The 18,686-nt window shown below is 44.0% G+C and overlaps 1 protein-coding gene across 1 annotated transcript in view; it reads left to right on the top strand.

Moving 5' to 3' along the window:
• The window catches only part of LOC130296834 (ATP-dependent RNA helicase DHX58-like), a 110,689-nt gene that overhangs the window by 49,316 nt on the left and 42,687 nt on the right, over positions 1-18,686 (top strand). The window lies entirely within an intron of this gene.

Here is an 18,686-nt window from a genome sequence, read left to right as displayed (position 1 = left end):
AACGTTTTATTTTATTTATTTCTTTTTAAATCAATGGGTGCCAGAAAGTTAAACAGATTTGTAAATTACTTCTATTAAAAAAAATCTTAACCCTTCCAGTACTTATTAGCTGCTGAATACTATAGAGGAAATTATTTTCTTTTTGGAACACAAAGCTCTCTGCTGACATCGCGACCACAGTGCTCTCTGCTGACATCTCTGTCCATTTTAGGAACTGTCCAGAGCAGCATATGTTTTCTATGGGGATTTTCTCCTACTCTGGACAGTTCTTAAAATGGACAGAGGTGTCAGCAGAGAGCACTGTGCTCTGGATTCAGCAGAGAGCTCTTGTGTTCCAAAAAGAAAAGAATGTCGTCTGTAGTATTCAGCAGCTAATAAGTACTGGAAGGATTAAGATTTTTTTTTTTTTTTTATAGAAGTAATTTACAAATCTGTTTAACTTTCTGGCACCAGTTGATTTAAAAAATAAAGTTTTCCACCGGAGTACCCCTGTAAAAGGGGTACTCCGCTGCTCAGCGTTTGGAACAAACTGTTCCGAACACTGGAGCCAGCAGCTTGTCATAGCCCCACCCCCTCACGACCAATGAGGGGGTGGGGCTGTGACGTCACAAGCTGCCGGCTCCAGCGTTCGGAAAGTTTGTTCCAAACGCTGAGCAGCGGAGTACCCCTTTAAAGGGGTACTCCGCCCCTAGACATCTTATCCCCTATCCAAAGGATAGGGGATAAGATGTCAGATCGCCGGGGTCCCTCTGCTGGGGACCCCTGGGATGGCCGCTGCGGCACTGCGGTCATCGCGCCCCCTGCCATAGACTTGCATTAAGGGGACGGGCCGTGATGTCACAAGGGGCGGAGCCATGACATCACGCTGCTCCGTCCCCTGTATCGCCCATCATTATGCACAGAGCAAACTCACTCTGTGCAGTATTGATAGCGGGGATGCCGCAGCGGCAATCCCGGGGGTCCCCAGCAGCGGGACCCCGGCGATCTGACAACTTATCCCCTATCCTTTGGATAGGGGATAAGATGTCTAGGGGCGGAGTACCCCTTTAAGGACCCAGACCTCAAGGCCCAACAACAGGCCAGGATTTTATTTGTTCCTTGTCCTATTCCTATTGAAGAACTAGACCAAATGGAATGCTGGTGGACCTTGAGGGCTAGGACGGGGACTATGGACCTAGAACACATCATGACTCCTGTTAGTGGTTCACGGTGATTTGGTCATTGATCAGTCTTGTTATACATGAAGATTCTCATCAAGTCTGAGGAACACCTACTAGAAAGTCCTTGAAATTAAGGGACCAGAAGAATCCTCAGCGCCTGTCCTAAACTGAAGTGAAGTTTGGAAGGTGAGGCCCGTTCTTGTTCATCACATTTTTATATTTTAGTAATTTTCAACACAGACCAGGGTTTGACTTGTTTCTTGTTGTATTCCGATGGAACAACTGAACAATGTTGGTGGACCATGAGGACCTAGGCCAGTGGGCTCCAACCTGCGGACCTCCAGATGTTGCAAAACTACAACTCCCAGCATGCCCGGACAGCCAACGGCTGTCCGGGCATGCTGGGAGTTGTAGTTATGCAACATCTGGAGGTCCGCAGGTTGAAGACCACTGACCTAGGCCTTTAAGCCACCCTCAGGATTTAACTTTTTCCGTGTTCAATTTCAATAAAGTATCTGAAAAAAAACATGGGCCACAAACAGTCCAATATTTGAATGTTCCTTGTTCTATTGTTACCTTCTCAGTGGACTTTAAAGGGGTACTCCACTGGAAAACATTTTTATTTTATTTTTTTAAAGCAACTGGTGCCCGAAAGTTAAACAAATTTGTGAATTCCTTCTATTTAAAAATCTTAATCCTTCCTGTATTATAAGCTGCTGTATGATCCACAGCAAATTCTTTTCTTTTTGAATTTCCTTTCAGTCTGACCACAGTGCTCTCTGCTGCCACATCTGTCCACTTTAGGAACTGTCCAGAGCTGGAGAGGTTTGCTATGGGGATTTTCTCCTGCTCTGGACAGTTCCTAAAATGGACAGAGGTGTCAGCAGAGAGCACTGTGGTCAGACTGAAAGGAAATTCAAAAAGAAAATAACTTCCTATGGATCATACAGCAGCTGATAAGTATTGGAAGGATTAAGATTTTTATATAGAAGTAAATTTACGAATCTCTTTAACTTTCTGGCACCAGTTGGTTTAAAAAAAAATGTTTTCCAGTGGAGTACCCCTTTAAGGACTCGGTAGGGGACCTTTGGTCTAGAACACGAGCCCGAATGTATGTGGATTCCAGTTAGTAGTTCACGGATGATGCAATCAATGGAGAGAGTTTCGTTGTCTTCTCCAAAAATTAAACTCCTCCCCCTTAACCCTTTTATATCATTCCCGATTTGGCCTTTACTAAAACACAATGAGCACAATACTCTACGAGATTTTTTGTGGCACTTACAGATACGTCTTCCTATATTGTTAGATAGTGCCTCATGTCACATGACGCAGATTCACTTTAAAATTGTAAATTACGGTCAAGGACGTTGCAAGTCAAAAATCGGAAGCACTTTATGTAAATCTACCTCAGTCCTTTGGGACAACCTGCTGTATAACTTTACTGCCTGCATTGTTTTTGCTTGTATCTTCTTGCTCCACCCATAAAGGAATCGGCTTCATAATATGCAGGGGCAGTACTAATATTAATAACCATAACTCTAACTAAGTGTTTCCCGACCAGGGCGCTTCCGGCTGTTGCAAGAAATACAACTCCCAACATGCTCGGACAGTTAACAGCTTGTCTGCCTCCTCCAGAGGATCCACATTGTACCTTAAAGGTACATCAAGGTTTCCCTTTCCTTTCAGCAGCCTTTAGATGTCTGAGCATGCTGAGAGTTGTAGTTTCGCAACACACTAGAGGCACCCTGGTTGGGAAACACCGCTCTAACCTTTTAATTAAGAAATGTATCATCTGAACTACAGCTGTGTAATACCCAACGTCCCCTGCAGTGGCCACTGTAGGGTCAATGTCTTGCAGCTTCTCGCAGCTGACTTCCATACGGAAAGGGGCTGTTTGTATCGAGACAAAAATTCTGACCGAACTATGTTTTGTGTATCAGCCGCGCAAAAGTTGAATCACTACAACCCTCCCTGGGAGGAGGAGGAGTCATAGTTTGTTGTATATGTTGGATTTCTTGTTTATACATAGATAATGGTTTTAAATAAAGATTTTTGTTTCCTCTTTTTTGGTGTTTTTTTTTTTTTTGTGTTGTTCTGTTTTTAGCCTGTTGCTACCGATCCAGCCATCATCCTAACTGATCAGGACCCCGTGACTCCGATGCGTGGGTCCCGATCAGCCCCCTAAACAACTTTTTACCACTTCTAGATGGCGTGATCGACCTTGATTGTGGCATCTGAAGGTTTAAAGGGGTAGTCCGCTCCTAGACATCTTATTACTTATCCAAAGTATAGGGGATAAGATTGTGGGGGTTCCGCCTCTGGGGACCTCCACGATCTCGGCTGTGGCACCCCAGACATCCGGTGCACTAAGAAAACTTCACTCCATGCCGGATGACTGGCGATGCGGGGTTGAGGCTTGTGACGTCGCGGTCACGCACCGCTCGTGACGTCACGGGCATGCCCTCTCAATGCAAGTCTATGGGAGGGGGCGTGACGCCCCCTCCCATAGACTTGCATTGAGGGGGCATGGCACTGACGTCACGAGCATCCCTCTGCATCCGACGCTCTAAACGAATGCCGGGTGTTGTAGTTTTGCAACAGCTGGAGGCACCCTGGTGGGGAAACTTGGGCATAGAAGGATCACAGGTGTGTTTCAATAGGTGGGGTGGCTGATGTGTGGGAGGAAGAAAAAAGTGACCCCACACCTACAAACTAATATCTGTTTATTTTCTTTTGTATTTTTCTGTTTAGGTGTGTATTCACACACTAGTTTTTCAGAGCAGTTTGCTATTCCACCTGGATAGGGAATAGTTAATGCTCTGAGCGAATGAGAACTCGGGTGGAGTTATTTAGCCTGAGTTCTCCTGCATTCTGGGACTGGTTATTGAGTGCAATACTACTATGTCTGTTTGTGCTATATTCTGACTATGTCTGCTTGAGCATTTACCTTGTATTTATCTTGTCTTTTTAGCCATGGTTATATAGCATGCTCCTTGTATTTTAGTCTATATTACATTAGTCGGTTTTAGGATATGTTTGCTCGTTCTGCTCTGTCTGTGTTCACACTGTGTCTGAGTCTAGCTTGTACCCTGTGCTCTGTATGTTATATTCTTGTTTGGTATTCTGGAGTCTATTCAGACTCATCCGGTTCTAGTCTAGTGTTTCATGTATTATATTTCCGTTTCCTACTGGGTCAGCATTTTGGGGGAGATGTATCAATGTTTTTATTGGTAGACGTTTTTTGTAGATCATTTTGTTTGGTCTAAATTTGGAGCAATTTCTCCAAATTTATCAAACTTGTGCAAGCCCCATGATAAATTTTGTGCAATGGTCTAAATCTCCACAAAGTTCTATTTGTAGACCTGTTCTACACCTCACAGGAATAGTGGTGTATCCTGGACGCTGGGCTTTTGTTCTATTGTTTTTCAGGATTCCACTGAGGTTTTTTTTTGTCCACCAGCAAAAACGCCTGAAAAACGGTCCCAGCTTTTCCTGCATTTTGGTAATTTTTCTTGGGGGAGATTTATCAAAAACTGTACAGAGGAAGAGTAGTGCAGTTGCCCATGGCAACCAATCAGATTGCTTCTTTACAAAAATGAAAGGAGCAATCTGATAGGTTGCTATGGGCAACTGCACCGCTCTTCCTCTACATAGGTTTTGATTAATCTCCCCCCTTGTGTTTTTTCTTGCATTTTTGCTGGTGTGCGGAAACAAACATTTTTGTACCCTGTGTGCATTTTTTTCACTGCAGGTACTACTCCATGGGTCGGATGCAGAGCGCCCACCCTATGGAGTGTAAGGAGGTGAGGAGTGATGTATAGCATATACATATACAGGATGCAGAGCGCCCGCCCCACGGAGTGTAAGGAGGTGAGGAGTGATGTATAGCATATACATATACAGGATGCAGAGCGCCCGCCCCACGGAGTGTAAGGAGGTAAGGAGTGATGTATAGTATATACATATACAGGATGCAGAGCGCCCACCCTATGGAGTGTAAGGAGGTGAGGAGTGATGTATAGCATATACATATACAGGATGCAGAGCGCCCGCCCCACGGAGTGTAAGGAGGTGAGGAGTGATGTATAGCATATACATATACAGGATGCAGAGCGCCCGCCCCACGGAGTGTAAGGAGGTAAGGAGTGATGTATAGTATATACATATACAGGGTGCAGAGCGCCCGCCCCACGGAGTGTAAGGAGGTGAGGAGTGATGTATAGCATATACATATACAGGATGCAGAGCGCCCGCCCCACGGAGTGTAAGGAGGTGAGGAGTGATGTATAGCATATACATATACAGGGTGCAGAGCGCCCGCCCCACGGAGTGTAAGGAGGTGAGGAGTGATGTATAGCATATACATATACAGGGTGCAGAGCGCCCGCCCCACGGAGTGTAAGGAGGTGAGGAGTGATGTATAGCATATACATATACAGGGTGCAGAGCGCCCGCCCCACGGAGTGTAAGGAGGTGAGGAGTGATGTATAGCATATACATATACAGGATGCAGAGCGCCCGCCCCAAGGAGTGTAAGGAGTGATGTATAGCATATACATATACAGGGTGCAGAGCATCACTACTTACCTCCGCCCACTGTATAGTATACAGGGGGCATAGTGTATCCATGTATACTATACAGGAGCCCAGCAAGGAAAGAGTTAACCCACACTGCAGCTCTGAGTTAAATCTTTGTGCGCTCTCCTGTATATACCGCCATCTATAGATGACTGTATATACAGGATACAGTAGGCAGACAAGAACAATTGGAGGCTCCCTGTTACACACTGCAGTATGGGCGCACTCACCAGGCGAGATCGCAAATGATGTCCTAACCTTTTTTTTCTCATTTCAGATACGTGAATGGGGAGGAGTACGTCAGATTCAGTGTATTGCGATGATGACAGCTTTTTTTTAATGTCAATAAAAGGTTTAATGAGGGCTGTGTGGGGAGTGTTTTTTTTTTTAAATAAATTTTTTTTTCAATGCCGGGCTTAGCGTTAGCCACAAAAACAGCTAGCGCTAACCCCCAATTATTACCCCGTTACCCACCGCCACAGGGTTGCCGGGAAGAGCCAGTACCAACAGGCCTGGAGTGTCAAAAATAGCGCTCCTGGCTGGGGTTATTTAGGTTGGGGAGAGCCAGTAACAATGGTCCTCACCCACCCTGGTAACGTCAGGCTGTTGCTGATTGGTTGGTATCTGACTGACACTGAAAATATGGGGAACCACACACTTTTTTTTATTACAAAAAAAAACAACAGACAGGCTTCCCCATATTTTCAGTGTCAATCAGACACCAACCAATCAGCAACAGCCTGACATTACCAGGATGGGAGAGGACCATTGTTACTGGCCCTCCCCAGCCTAAATAACCCCAGCCTGTTACCGCCTAGGCCAAGGAGCGCTATTTTTGATGCTCCGGGCCTGTTGGTAACGGCTCTTCCCGGCACCCCTGTGGCGGTTAGTACCGGGGTAATAATTGGGGGTTAGCGCTAGCTGTTTTCGGGGCTAACGCTAAGCCCAGCTTAGTAATAGATTCCGTCTACAAGACGGCTTCCACTACTAAGCCTGAAATTTCAATTATAAAAAACACAACACATGAAATAAAAAATGGATTTAAAAAAACACTCCCCCACAGCCCTCGTTAACCCTTTTATTGACATTAAAAAAATGCTAGTCATCGTCACACTCCACCGAATCTCAGGTAGTCCTCTGCATTCACTTATCTGAAATGACATTTTTGGCGCTCTCCCCTGGGTAGAGCGCACATAATGCAGTGTGTTCCTAAAGAGGGAGCCTCCAATTGTTGCTAAACTACAACTCCCATCATGGAGGCTGTAGGTAAACAACAGCTGGAGTCTCCCTGTTTGGGAACGCACTGCCAAAAAGGCTCTGTTCCCATTATGCAAAACGCATAATGAGAACAGAGCCATACTTACCACCCTGGCTTCAGCCCTGGACTGTGAAGCTCCGCCCCCTAATGATGTCATCACTAGGGGGCAGGGGCGAAGAAGTTGCAAGGGGTCTCAAGAGTGAGACCCCTGAGATCCGTCAGTCTGCCCTTGGACTACTACTCCCATCATGGGAAATTATGTGTCCCATGATGGGAGTAGTTGTAGTTCCGCAGTGCTGAGGGATGGCTCTTACACATCCCCAAGCTGCGAAACTGTATTGTGACTGTTAGGACTACTACTCACATCATGGACAGACTCTGTCCATGATGGGAGTTGTAGTCCTCGGGCTGAAGGACAGATCGCAGCAGGTCATTCTCCAGAGACCCGCTGCGATCTGCATTTATTAACTTAAAAAGCCAGCGGCAACGCTGCACTCCCCTCCCCCCTCCTCCTGTATACAGATGTCACGATTCATAATCCCCGCCACCGGGAGAGGGGAGCTCTGATTGGTGGAAAGCTATTTACCACTATTAGCCAATCAGAGCTCCTGTCTTCTGGTGGGGGTTATGAATTGTGACAGGTCTATACAGGGGAGCGAGTGGAGCCGCTTCTACAGTACTGTATATAATTGTTATGTGTACTGTACCCCCCCCCCCCCCCAGACTAATACTGACCCCTTCTACAGTATATAATTGTTATGTGTACTGTACCCCCCCCCAGACTAATACTGACCCCTTCTACAGTATATAATTGTTATGTGTACTGTACCCCCCCCAGACTAATACTGACCCCTTCTACAGTATATAATTGTTATGTGTACTGTACCCCCCCCCCCCCCAGACTAATACTGACCCCTTCTACAGTATATAATTGTTATGTGTACTGTACCCCCCCCAGACTAATACTGACCCCTTCTACAGTATATAATTGTTATGTGTACTGTACCCCCCCCCCAGACTAATACTGACCCCTTCTACAGTATATAATTGTTATGTGTACTGTACCCCCCCAGACTAATACTGACCCCTTCTACAGTATATAATTGTTATGTGTACTGTACCCCCCCCCAGACTAATACTGACCCCTTCTACAGTATATAATTGTTATGTGTACTGTACCCCCCCCCAGACTAATACTGACCCCTTCTACAGTATATAATTGTTATGTGTACTGTACCCCCCCCAGACTAATACTGACCCCTTCTACAGTATATAATTGTTATGTGTACTGTACCCCCCCCCAGACTAATACTGACCCCTTCTACAGTATATAATTGTTATGTGTACTGTACCCCCCCCCCAGACTAATACTGACCCCTTCTACAGTATATAATTGTTATGTGTACTGTACCCCCCCCCCCCCCCAGACTAATACTGACCCCTTCTATAGTGAGCGCTGGGACCGCTGTATGATTGACAGGTCCCCAGCGCAAGTGTCCGGCCCCACTGACCTTTATATGTTATAAATCTTTATGATACACACTGCCCGTCCTCCTCTTCATTCTTCTCATACCGGAGACGCGCGGCTTCTGTATCATAGTCTATAGACACAGCGCCCCCTCCCGGCCTCCACACTGCACGGGGCTGGGGTCAGACAACGGCAGGGGGCGCTCTGACTATAGTGAAAGCAGAAGCCGCGCGACTCCGGTATGAGAAGAATGAAGAGGAGGACGGGCAGTGTGTATCATAAAGATTTATAACAAGGTCAGTGGGGCCGGACACTTGCGCTGGGGACCTGTCAATCACACAGCGGTCCCAGCGCTCACTATAGAAGGGGTCAGTATTAGTCTGGGAGGGGGGGGAAGGTACAGTACACATAACAATTATATACTGTAGAAGGGGTCACTATTAGTCTGGGGGGGGGGGTACACATAACAATTATATACTGTAGAAGGGGTCAGTATTAGTCTGGGGGGGGGGGGGTACAGTACACATAACAATTATATACTGTAGAAGCGGCTCCACTCGCTCCCCTGTATAGACCTGTCACAATTCATAATCCCCACCAGAAGTCAGGAGCTCTGATTGGCTAATAGTGGTGAATAGCTTTCCACCAATCAGAGCTCCCCTCTCCCGGAGAGGAGCCGGCGGCAGCGCAGTGGAGCCGCATGTACCGCCGGGTTTTTAAGTTAATAAATGCAGATCGCAGCGGGTCTCTGGAGAATGACCTGCTGCGATCTGTCCTTCAGCCCGAGGACTACAACTCCCATCATGGACAGTCTGTCCATGATGGGAGTAGTAGTCCTAACAGTCACAATAGAGTCCCGCAGACAGGGGATGTGCGTCTCTCAGCGCTCCGGTACTACAACTACTCCCATTATGGGACAGATTCTGTCCCATGATGGGAGTAGTTGTAGTACTGCAGTGCTGAGAGACGGCTCCTGCATCCCCCACCTGCATCTTCCACCGTCTGCCATTTTCTACGAGTCCTTGCTAGCACTCTTAGGTTTAGACTACTTTTCTTGCAAAAAAGCGCAATTGCGCAAAAAAAACCATCTACTTTTTTTTTGCGCAATTGATAAATACCAGTCCACTGGATTAGGCGGTGTACTGTAGACCAAACTGGTGACAACTTTAGAAAACTGTCCACCAAAAAAAACGCAGCTCTATACAAAAAAAGCGCAATTGCGCAAAATTTGTAGACATGAAAAATGGTCTAAATGCAATGATACATGTCCCCCTTTGTCCACACGGTGGAGTGTGTCCGCTGGCCAGTAGCCTATTTGGTTGTATTATTATGGCTACTCCTATAGTGGAGTGGGGTGTCCCATTTGTATGTCCTGTGTCCCAGTGTGAACAGTGTCCTATATTTATATCCTGTTTGGTTGATCTGATCTTTGTGAACAGTGTCCTATGTTACCTGTTCAGTTTAGTGTTTTGGCTCTCAGTTCTTCTGTTTATCCCCTTCATCTCCTGGATTCTGCTGTATACTCATATCATGCCTAGTCTTGTTCATTTTATCATGTCTGCTGTTTATCTGATATCCGGTTTATGAACTGTTTGTTAGTTCACTATATTCTGTTCTGTTTGTGAGTTTATATTCTGCGTTGTTAGTATTTGTATTCTGTCTGGTATATCTGGTGGTCTATTTGTTTTCTGTTTCTGGCCTGTGACCGACTATGTATAATATGTGTTTTTACGCCACTGCACTTAAGCGCCGAAAGGGACCGGTGCCTAGTTGTCGATCCATCGTTTAGGGTGGATGGGCAAGTAGGCAGGGAGAGCAGTTCTAGGGTCAGTTTAGGGCTCACTCTCCCTGTCCCCCCAGTCGGTCATGACACAAACAAGGAATCATGGGACTTTTAGTTTGAGGGAAGGAACTCCAACAGGAAATAGCCAGTTCACAAAAAGAGAGCCTCAGCGTTATGGGAATCTCACAACATAGCCATGTAACCCCAGGACAAGCGCAGATCCTTCCTAAGCATGTCCATTACTATCTGGTAGGTAAGTACTAAAGTCACCTTATGGTGGAGAACCCCTTTAAAGTAGTAAAACTAAATAAAACCTATATAAATTGGTTATCGTTGTAATCGTATAGACCTTCAGAATAAAGATCAGGCGTCATTGTTACCATAAAGTGCGCTGTGTAGAAACGGAAGGCCACAAAAGATGCAAATTGCAGTTTGGAGACCAAGGCTCTAATACACCGATACTTGAAAGTATTAAGAAGGCCGTCGCTTTATAACAAAGTGTCAGTAGGGGGCAGCAGAACATAACCGAAAGGGTCGTCTAACGCAACATCATCCGAAAAGATGTACATGTTTATAGAAGTAGGAAAATAAAATTGTCCTAGATATAATCGCAGCGTTCGCAGTCATGTGACAATCGTGAGAATTCGCAAGAGGCGGAGACTGACAGCTGCACTTTAATTATGGGGAAAATTCACAAGATTTATTATTTTATGTTATTATTTTACCTTTGGATACATTTCTATGAACTCCCGTTTAAAAGGGGTACTCCGGGTTACTGAGCTTTTCAGACTACCCAGCGGTTGGACTCTCCGCAATTTCCTGTATGGGGTCCCGGCTATTACCTGTCCTTAAAGGGGCACTCTGGGGAATTAATCCACGGGATAGAGGGAAAAGTGTCTAGGGGCATTTAAAGAGGTACTCCACTGGCCAGCGTTCAGAACATTTTGTTCCGCTGCAGGGATTGGCCACGCCCCCTTCCATAGACTTTCATTTAGGGGGGGGCATGATGTTACAAGGCGCATAGCTGACCGCCGCAGCGAGCACATGTTTGGAACTAAATGTTCTGAACACTAAATGCCCCCAGACACTTTTCCTCTATCCTGTGGATTAATTCCCCAGAGTTGCAATACCAGAGTTGGGTTTACATCCTTAGTGTATGATTAGCATTACAGCTTGCACAGGTGTTGTCACCCAGCATTCCCAGACTCCTAAAAGGCAATTCTGTCAGGTTATATATCCTCCTTATCCTGTATCTCACTGGCCACTTCATAAGGTATGCCTATTTAATTTCTCGTTAACACAAATCGCTAATCAGCCAATCTCATGGCAGGAACTCAATGTATTTAGGCATGTAGACATGGTCAAGACAACTCACTGAAGATCAAATAGCAGGTGCGTGGAGGAAAATGCCTTGTTGGCAGAAAGGTAACAGTCACTCTAATAACCACTAGTGACCACCAAGGTCTGCAGAATATCATCTCTGACCACACAACATGTCCAACCTTGGAGCAGATGGGCTACAGCAGCAGAAAAACACACTGGGGGCCACTCCTGTTAGCTAAGAACCGGAAAATTAGGCCACAATTCACACAGGAACCAAAACTGGAAGATGGAAGAACGTTGTCTGGTCTGAGGAGTCTCCATTCCAGCTGTGACATCAGATGGGGCAGAATTTGGTGTAAACAACATAAATCATGGATCCCTCCTGCCTTGTATCAGGGTCAGGCTGGTGGGGGTGTAATGGGGGGGGGGGGACATTTTCTGGGCCCTTTGGGCCCCTTAGTACCAATTGATCCTGGTATAAACCCCACAGCCTACCTCAGTATTGTTACTGACCAAGTCCGTCCCTTTATGACCACAGTGGACCCATCTTCTGATGATACTTCCAGCAGGATAATGCCCCATGTCACATGTCATCATCTCCTACAGGACAATGAGGTCACATGACATCATCTCATACAGGACAATGAGGTCACATGACATGTATTTGGTCACCTTCAAACAAGCAAGATTTCTGGCTCTCACAGACCTGTGACTTCTTTAAGAGTCTCCTCTGTCCTCCACTCTTTATCTGTATTAATGGCTCCTGTTTGAACTTGTCCACAACCTCAAACAGTCACACTCCAAACTCCACTCTGGCCAAGACCAAAGAGCTGTCGAAGGACACCAGAAACAAAATTGTAGACCTGCACCAGGCTGGGAAGACTGAATCTGCAACAGGCAAGCAGCTTGGTGTGAAGAAATTTAACTGTGGGAGCAATTATTAGAAAATGGAAGATATACAAGACCACTGATAATCTCCCTCGATCTGGGGTTCCATGCAAGATCTCGCCCTGTGTTGTCAACATGATCACAAAAACTGAGCAAAAATCCCAGAACCACACGTGGGGACCTAGTGGATGACCGGCAGAGAGCTGGGACCTAAGTAACAAAGGCTACCATCAGTAACACACTATGCCGCCAGGGTCTCAGATCATGCACCAGATGTGTCCCCCTGCTTAAGACAGTACATGTCCAGGCCTGTCTGAAGTTTGCTAGAGAGCATTTGGATGATCCAGAATAGAATTGGGAGAATGTCCTATGGTCAGATGAAACCAAAGTAGAACTTTTTGGTAACAACTCAAATCGTTGTGTTTGAAGGAGAAAGAATGCTGAGTTGCATCCAAAGAACACCATACATACTGTGAAGCATGGGGGTGGAAACATCATGCTTTGGGGCTGTTTTTCTGCTAAGGGACCAGGACGACTGATCCTTGTAAATGAAAGAATGAATGGGGCCATGTATAGTGAGATTTTGAGTGAAAACCTCCTTCCATCAGCAAGGGCATTGAAGATGAAACGTGGCTGGGTCTTTCAGCATGACAATGATCCCAAACACACCACCCGGGCAACAAAGGAGTGGCTTCGTAAAAAAGCATTTCAAGGTCCTGGAGTGGCCTAGCCAGTCTCCAGATCTCAACCCCATAGAAAACCTTTGGAGGGAGTTGAAAGTCCATGTTGTCCAGCGACAGCCCCAAAACATCACTGCTCTAGAGGAGATCTGCATGGAGGAATGGGCCAAAATACCAGCAACAGTGTGTGAGAACCTTGTGAAGACAGAAAACATGTGACCTCTGTCATTGCCAACAAAGGGTAAATAAAGTATTGAGATTAACTTTTGTTATTGACCAAATATTTATTTTTCATCATAATTTACAAATAAATTCTTTATAAAATCAGACAATGTGATTTTATGGATTTTTCTCTCATTCTGTCTCTCATAGTTGAGGTTATAACCTATGATGATAATTACAGCCTCATCTTTATAAGGGGGAGAACTAGCACAATTGGTGGCTGACTAAATACTTTTTTGTCCCACTGTGTGTGTGTGTGTATATATATATATATTCATTCTTATTTTATATAGACGTAAGCTATATATTTATACCCATTTTTATATACACACACAAATTAAATATATAAATAAGTATAAAAAAAATTATATATTTTTTTTTCTTTTATATATATATATATATATATTTTATTTACATTATTAAATAAATAAACATATATTAAATATGTGTAAAGAAGTATAATATATATATATATATATATAAATATATATGTTTTAGTATAAAATCTATTGTACTTTTCTCAAATTACACACACACATATATATATATATATATATATATATACACACACACACACACATATATATATATATATATATTTATATATACACACACACACACACAAAGGATTTGGGAAAAGTTGGATAACTACTTCTATGAAGCCGACACCACGAAACAGTAAATATAACTAAGGGTGAGCGGAGTGTGGACAGGAGAGGACATTGTAAGGTCTTCTGTTCCTCTTAATGAATAGATCACATTCTCTGCGCTTGGTTCCACCATTATTACAGCTCAGTACCGATCCGCCGGCTCCGTCGTTCCTATTATCATTAATGTCACCTCCATTGTGAGTCTGACCTCTGGGTCTCTATGGGGAAGTCCTCCGCACCTCTCTCTGTCCCTGTGTTTGTGGACTGTGTTGGATATATATGCGTCTGGCAGTAAAGCGGCGTTCTGCAGCGTGCGGTTTATTCTCTCGTCCTCCTGCTGCCCCCCTCCCCCCCCCCCCCCCCCCCAGGCTTTTCCCGCTGACAGCTTAGCTGAGAAGGCAATCAAGGATCTGTCTCCGGCGCAGGCGGAAAAAAAAAATTCCCAGCTTTGCCGCTGATTTTTGTGCCATTCGATTTCAGATTAGCGCAGTCTATTTTCAGATGCTTATGAGACGCCTCTGCCAAGAACAGCAAAACCGAGCTGACGGCTAATCCCGGGTCACCTTTACCATCCTGGACTTACGCTCCAAAACGTGTGCTGATTTTACAGTCTGGTGCAAGTAGACGAGGATTGGCGGGAGGGAAAAGCAACGAGAGAGCATTGCATTGGTAGCTTTGGTGTTTCCCAACCAGTGCGGCCCCAACTGTTGCAAAATTACCACTTCCAGCATATCCGGACAGCCTTTGGCTGTGCGGGCATGCTGGGAGTGGTTGTTTTGCAACAGCTGGAGGCACACTGGTTGAGAAACACTGGGTCAGTTAATCCCTGCATGCATACAGACCAGGACGAATCAATTGTGTCTGAAAGGTAAATCAAGGCTTTTCTCACAAGGGTAAATAAAGGCTTCCCTAGTGCTTAGCCTAACCCCTTCCTTGCTGTGTTGCTTTGCTGCTCACACAGCACTGTACAAACCCAGTGCATTGGTAACCCCCTTTTTCTCATCACACGTCATCTATAGTAGCGCACTAAGTAAGTAAAATCGTCCTTCAACACACATGGCGGCCTAGTCAGTCCAGTGCACTTTCAGCAGCACTATGTCATAGCAAGGAGGAGAGAAGTATGTGGCTTCGGCTGTCCAAGCATGCTGGCAGTGGTAGTTTTGCAACAGCTGAGGTCACACTGGTTGGAAAACACTGGACCAGCATGCATACAGACCAGGACGGAACAGAGGAAGTAAGCCAGGCTTAGCTAATGCTATGTACAGTTAAAAGATAAAGCCTTTGCAATCTGGAAACCTGTCGACCTCCTCCAGAGGGTCCACACTGTGTCTGAAAGGTAAATCATGGCTTCCCTATCAAAAGGTAAATCACGGCTTCCCCAGTGCATAATGCAACACCTTCCATGCTGTGTTCTGCTGATTCCTTCCTTTCTTCTTATACAGCACTCTACAAACCTAGTGCATTAGTAAACCCTTTTTTCTCTCTACATTTAATCTATAGTACAGCACTGAGTAAAATCATCCTCCAACACAATGCCGACCTATTCAATCCAGCGCACTTTCACCTGCACTATGTCATAGCAAAGCGGAGGGGAGTATGTGAAGTAAGGTAGGGCTTAGCTAGTGCTATGTACAGGAAAAAGCCTTTGCAATCTGTAAACCTGTCTGCCTCCTTCAGAGGGTCCACACTTTGTCTGAAAGGTAAATCAAGGCTTCCCTAGTGGTGTGAGTAACCCCTTCCTTGCTGTGTTGCTTTGCTGCTCACACAGCACCGTACAAGCTAAGTGCATCAGTAACCCCCTTTTCTCTCCACACCTCATCTATAGTAGCATACTAAGTAAAGTCATCCTCCAACACATGTCGGCCTGTTTAGTCCAGTGAACTATTACCAGCACTATGCATAGTAAAGCAGAGAGGAGTATGTGCCTTCGGCTGTCTGGGAACGCTTGGAGTCGTTGTTCAGGAGCCACACTGGTTGGGAAACACTGAGTCATTTACTCCCAGCATACAGACAGACCAGGAGAGAATAAAGGAAGTAAGGTTGGGCATAGCTAGTGCTATGTGCATGAAAAAGGAGAAGCCTTTGCAATCTGTAAACCTGTCTGCCTTCTCCATAGGGTCCACACTCTGTCTGAAAGGTAAATCAAGTCTTTCTTTCCTTCCTGATTACACAACACCGTACAACCTTCATCAGTAAACCCATTTTTCTCTCCACATTTAATCTATAGTAGTTCACTGAGTAAATCATCCCCCAACACAGTGCCGGCCTGTTTAGTTCAGTGTACTTTCACTAGCACTGTCAGCATAGCGGAGAGAAGTCTGTGCTGTGCTATGATTGCACAGGTAACTAAGGGAGGAAGTGCCTGTGGGTGTACTACTGTTAAACACCTCAGGCCTGGTCCTACCTCCAGCTGTTGCAAAACTTCAACTCCCAGCATGCTTGGACAGCTGTTGCCTTAAATAACACAGACAGACCAGGACGGAAAAAAAATTGCAGATGAAGCTTAGCTAGTGCTATGTACAGGAGAGAGGAGGGGCCGGGGCTGTGTACCTGCAATCCGTGAGCCTGTCTGATTCCACACTGTGACTGAAAGGTAAATCGAGGCTTCCCTAGTACTTAGCGTAACCCCTTCCTTGCTATGTTGCTGCTGATTCTCTCCTCTCTGCTCACACAGCACCATATAAACCCAGTGCATCAGTAACCCTTTTTTTCTCCACACGTCATCTATAGTAGTGCACGGAGTAAAATCATCCTCAAACACAATGCTTACCTGTTCAGTCTAATACACTTTCACCAGCACTATGTCATAACATAGCAGTGTGGAGCTGTGTGTACTACTGGCAAACACCTCAGGCCTGGTGCTGCCCATTGTGTATCTCAAGCTGTTGCAAAACTGGGTGGGGCTCAGCTAGTGTCATGTACAGGAAAGAGGAGAAGACTGGGCTGTGAACCTGTCTGCCTCCTCCAGAGTGCCTGTGTGTACTACTTTCAAACACCTCAGGTCTGGTCCTGCCCCCTGATGGCATAACAAGGAAGAATAAGCTGTGTTGTTATTGCCCAGGCAAATAAGGGAGGAAGTGCCTGTGTGTGTACTACTGGCAAACATGTCAGTCCTTTGAAATGTAGATAATAAGAAATAGCAGTGCACTATGGAGGGGACTCTCAGGGGCTCAAAAATAATGGTGACAGCACTATCACCTTGTCACTGTTCTGAAGGGTTAATCCAATAAATCCATGCAGTTTTTTTATTTGAAAGACAGGTAGTTTGTCCTGACTTTGTTACAGTCCATCAGAATTCTGAAGCTTTGGGCGTAAATGGAGAAGAAAATGTCAGTGAAATCTAAAACACCACAAGATAAGCCAAGCGCCTATTAGTTGAACCAACTCATTCTGTGGATTAAAATGTTGTAAAATTTCGGAGTTTTCCTTTTTGAGAGTCTTCTGATGATGAGGTTTTATCTGCAAGGTCGAATCAGTTTGCTGAATATATTGTTCATTATCACACCCCATTCCAGTGAATGAGGCGGGCCTGGGACTTGGGTTGAGCGGCCATGTTTAAAAATATATATATATTATAATAATAATAAATTATAATAGATAATTAATAAATACATACATAATAATCATAGAGATGAAAATAAATAATAATAACTATAATAATAATGAATAAATGATTAATATAATAATAATACATAGAATAATAATAATAGTTAATTAATAAGTACATTATAATCATAGAAATGGTAATAAATAATAATAAATATAATACATATAATAATAATTAATAAGTAATAATAATAGATAATTAATAAATACATAATAATGATCATAAAAATTATAATAAATATAATAATTAATAAATATAATAATAATACATATAAAAAATAATAAATATAATAATTAATATAATAATAATTAATAAATAAATATAATGATAAAAATAATAAAAAATATTATATAAAAAATTATAATACATATAATAATAAAAAATATAATAATAAATAATTCAATTAATTAATAATAAATATAATAATAATACATATAATAATAAATAATACATTAATAAATAATAATAATAAATATAAGAATATTATTATTTATTAATTAATATATATATATGTTTCCTTATCCTGGACAAGCTCTTTAGGCCCATGTGTTGTCTTCTAGATACAATTCTGTCTGATAATACAAATAACCATAATAATATGTAAATGTGTCACAGATGTACAGGCAGCACGTCCGCCGCTTGTATTTGTCTGATCCGGCAGATGACTGTAGCCAGGAGCTTTATCTGCTGAATACGTGATTGTGCGGCGCTCGGCTGTGTCCTGATAAGGGGCGGGCTACCCTCCTAACCTCCGCTTATCCCCAGCACAGAACAAATCCTTCCATGCAGTTGGCGTCTGCCTCTTAGATTTTCTTTGCGGGGTAAGATTTGTTAACCCTTGGCGCGACATTGGACGGCGACTAGTGCCTCTTTTGTCTCAGTTACGTTGTTTCCGTTGCAGTACGCTTAATTTTGCTTTATGCAAAAACGTGATCAATAAATAAAAATAAAAAATGTTCTAATTTTAATTTATTTTTGCATAAAGTCAATGGGAAACAAGTTCTGCTGTATGGCGTACCGCAGCATTCATTTACGTATATTTTTTTCAAGTGCATAAAACGTATACCCG

Source organism: Hyla sarda, chromosome 12 (assembly GCF_029499605.1).
Source record: "Hyla sarda isolate aHylSar1 chromosome 12, aHylSar1.hap1, whole genome shotgun sequence".
NCBI classification, from domain to species: Eukaryota; Metazoa; Chordata; class Amphibia; order Anura; family Hylidae; genus Hyla; species Hyla sarda.
This window is presented reverse-complemented; position numbering and strand designations above follow the sequence as displayed.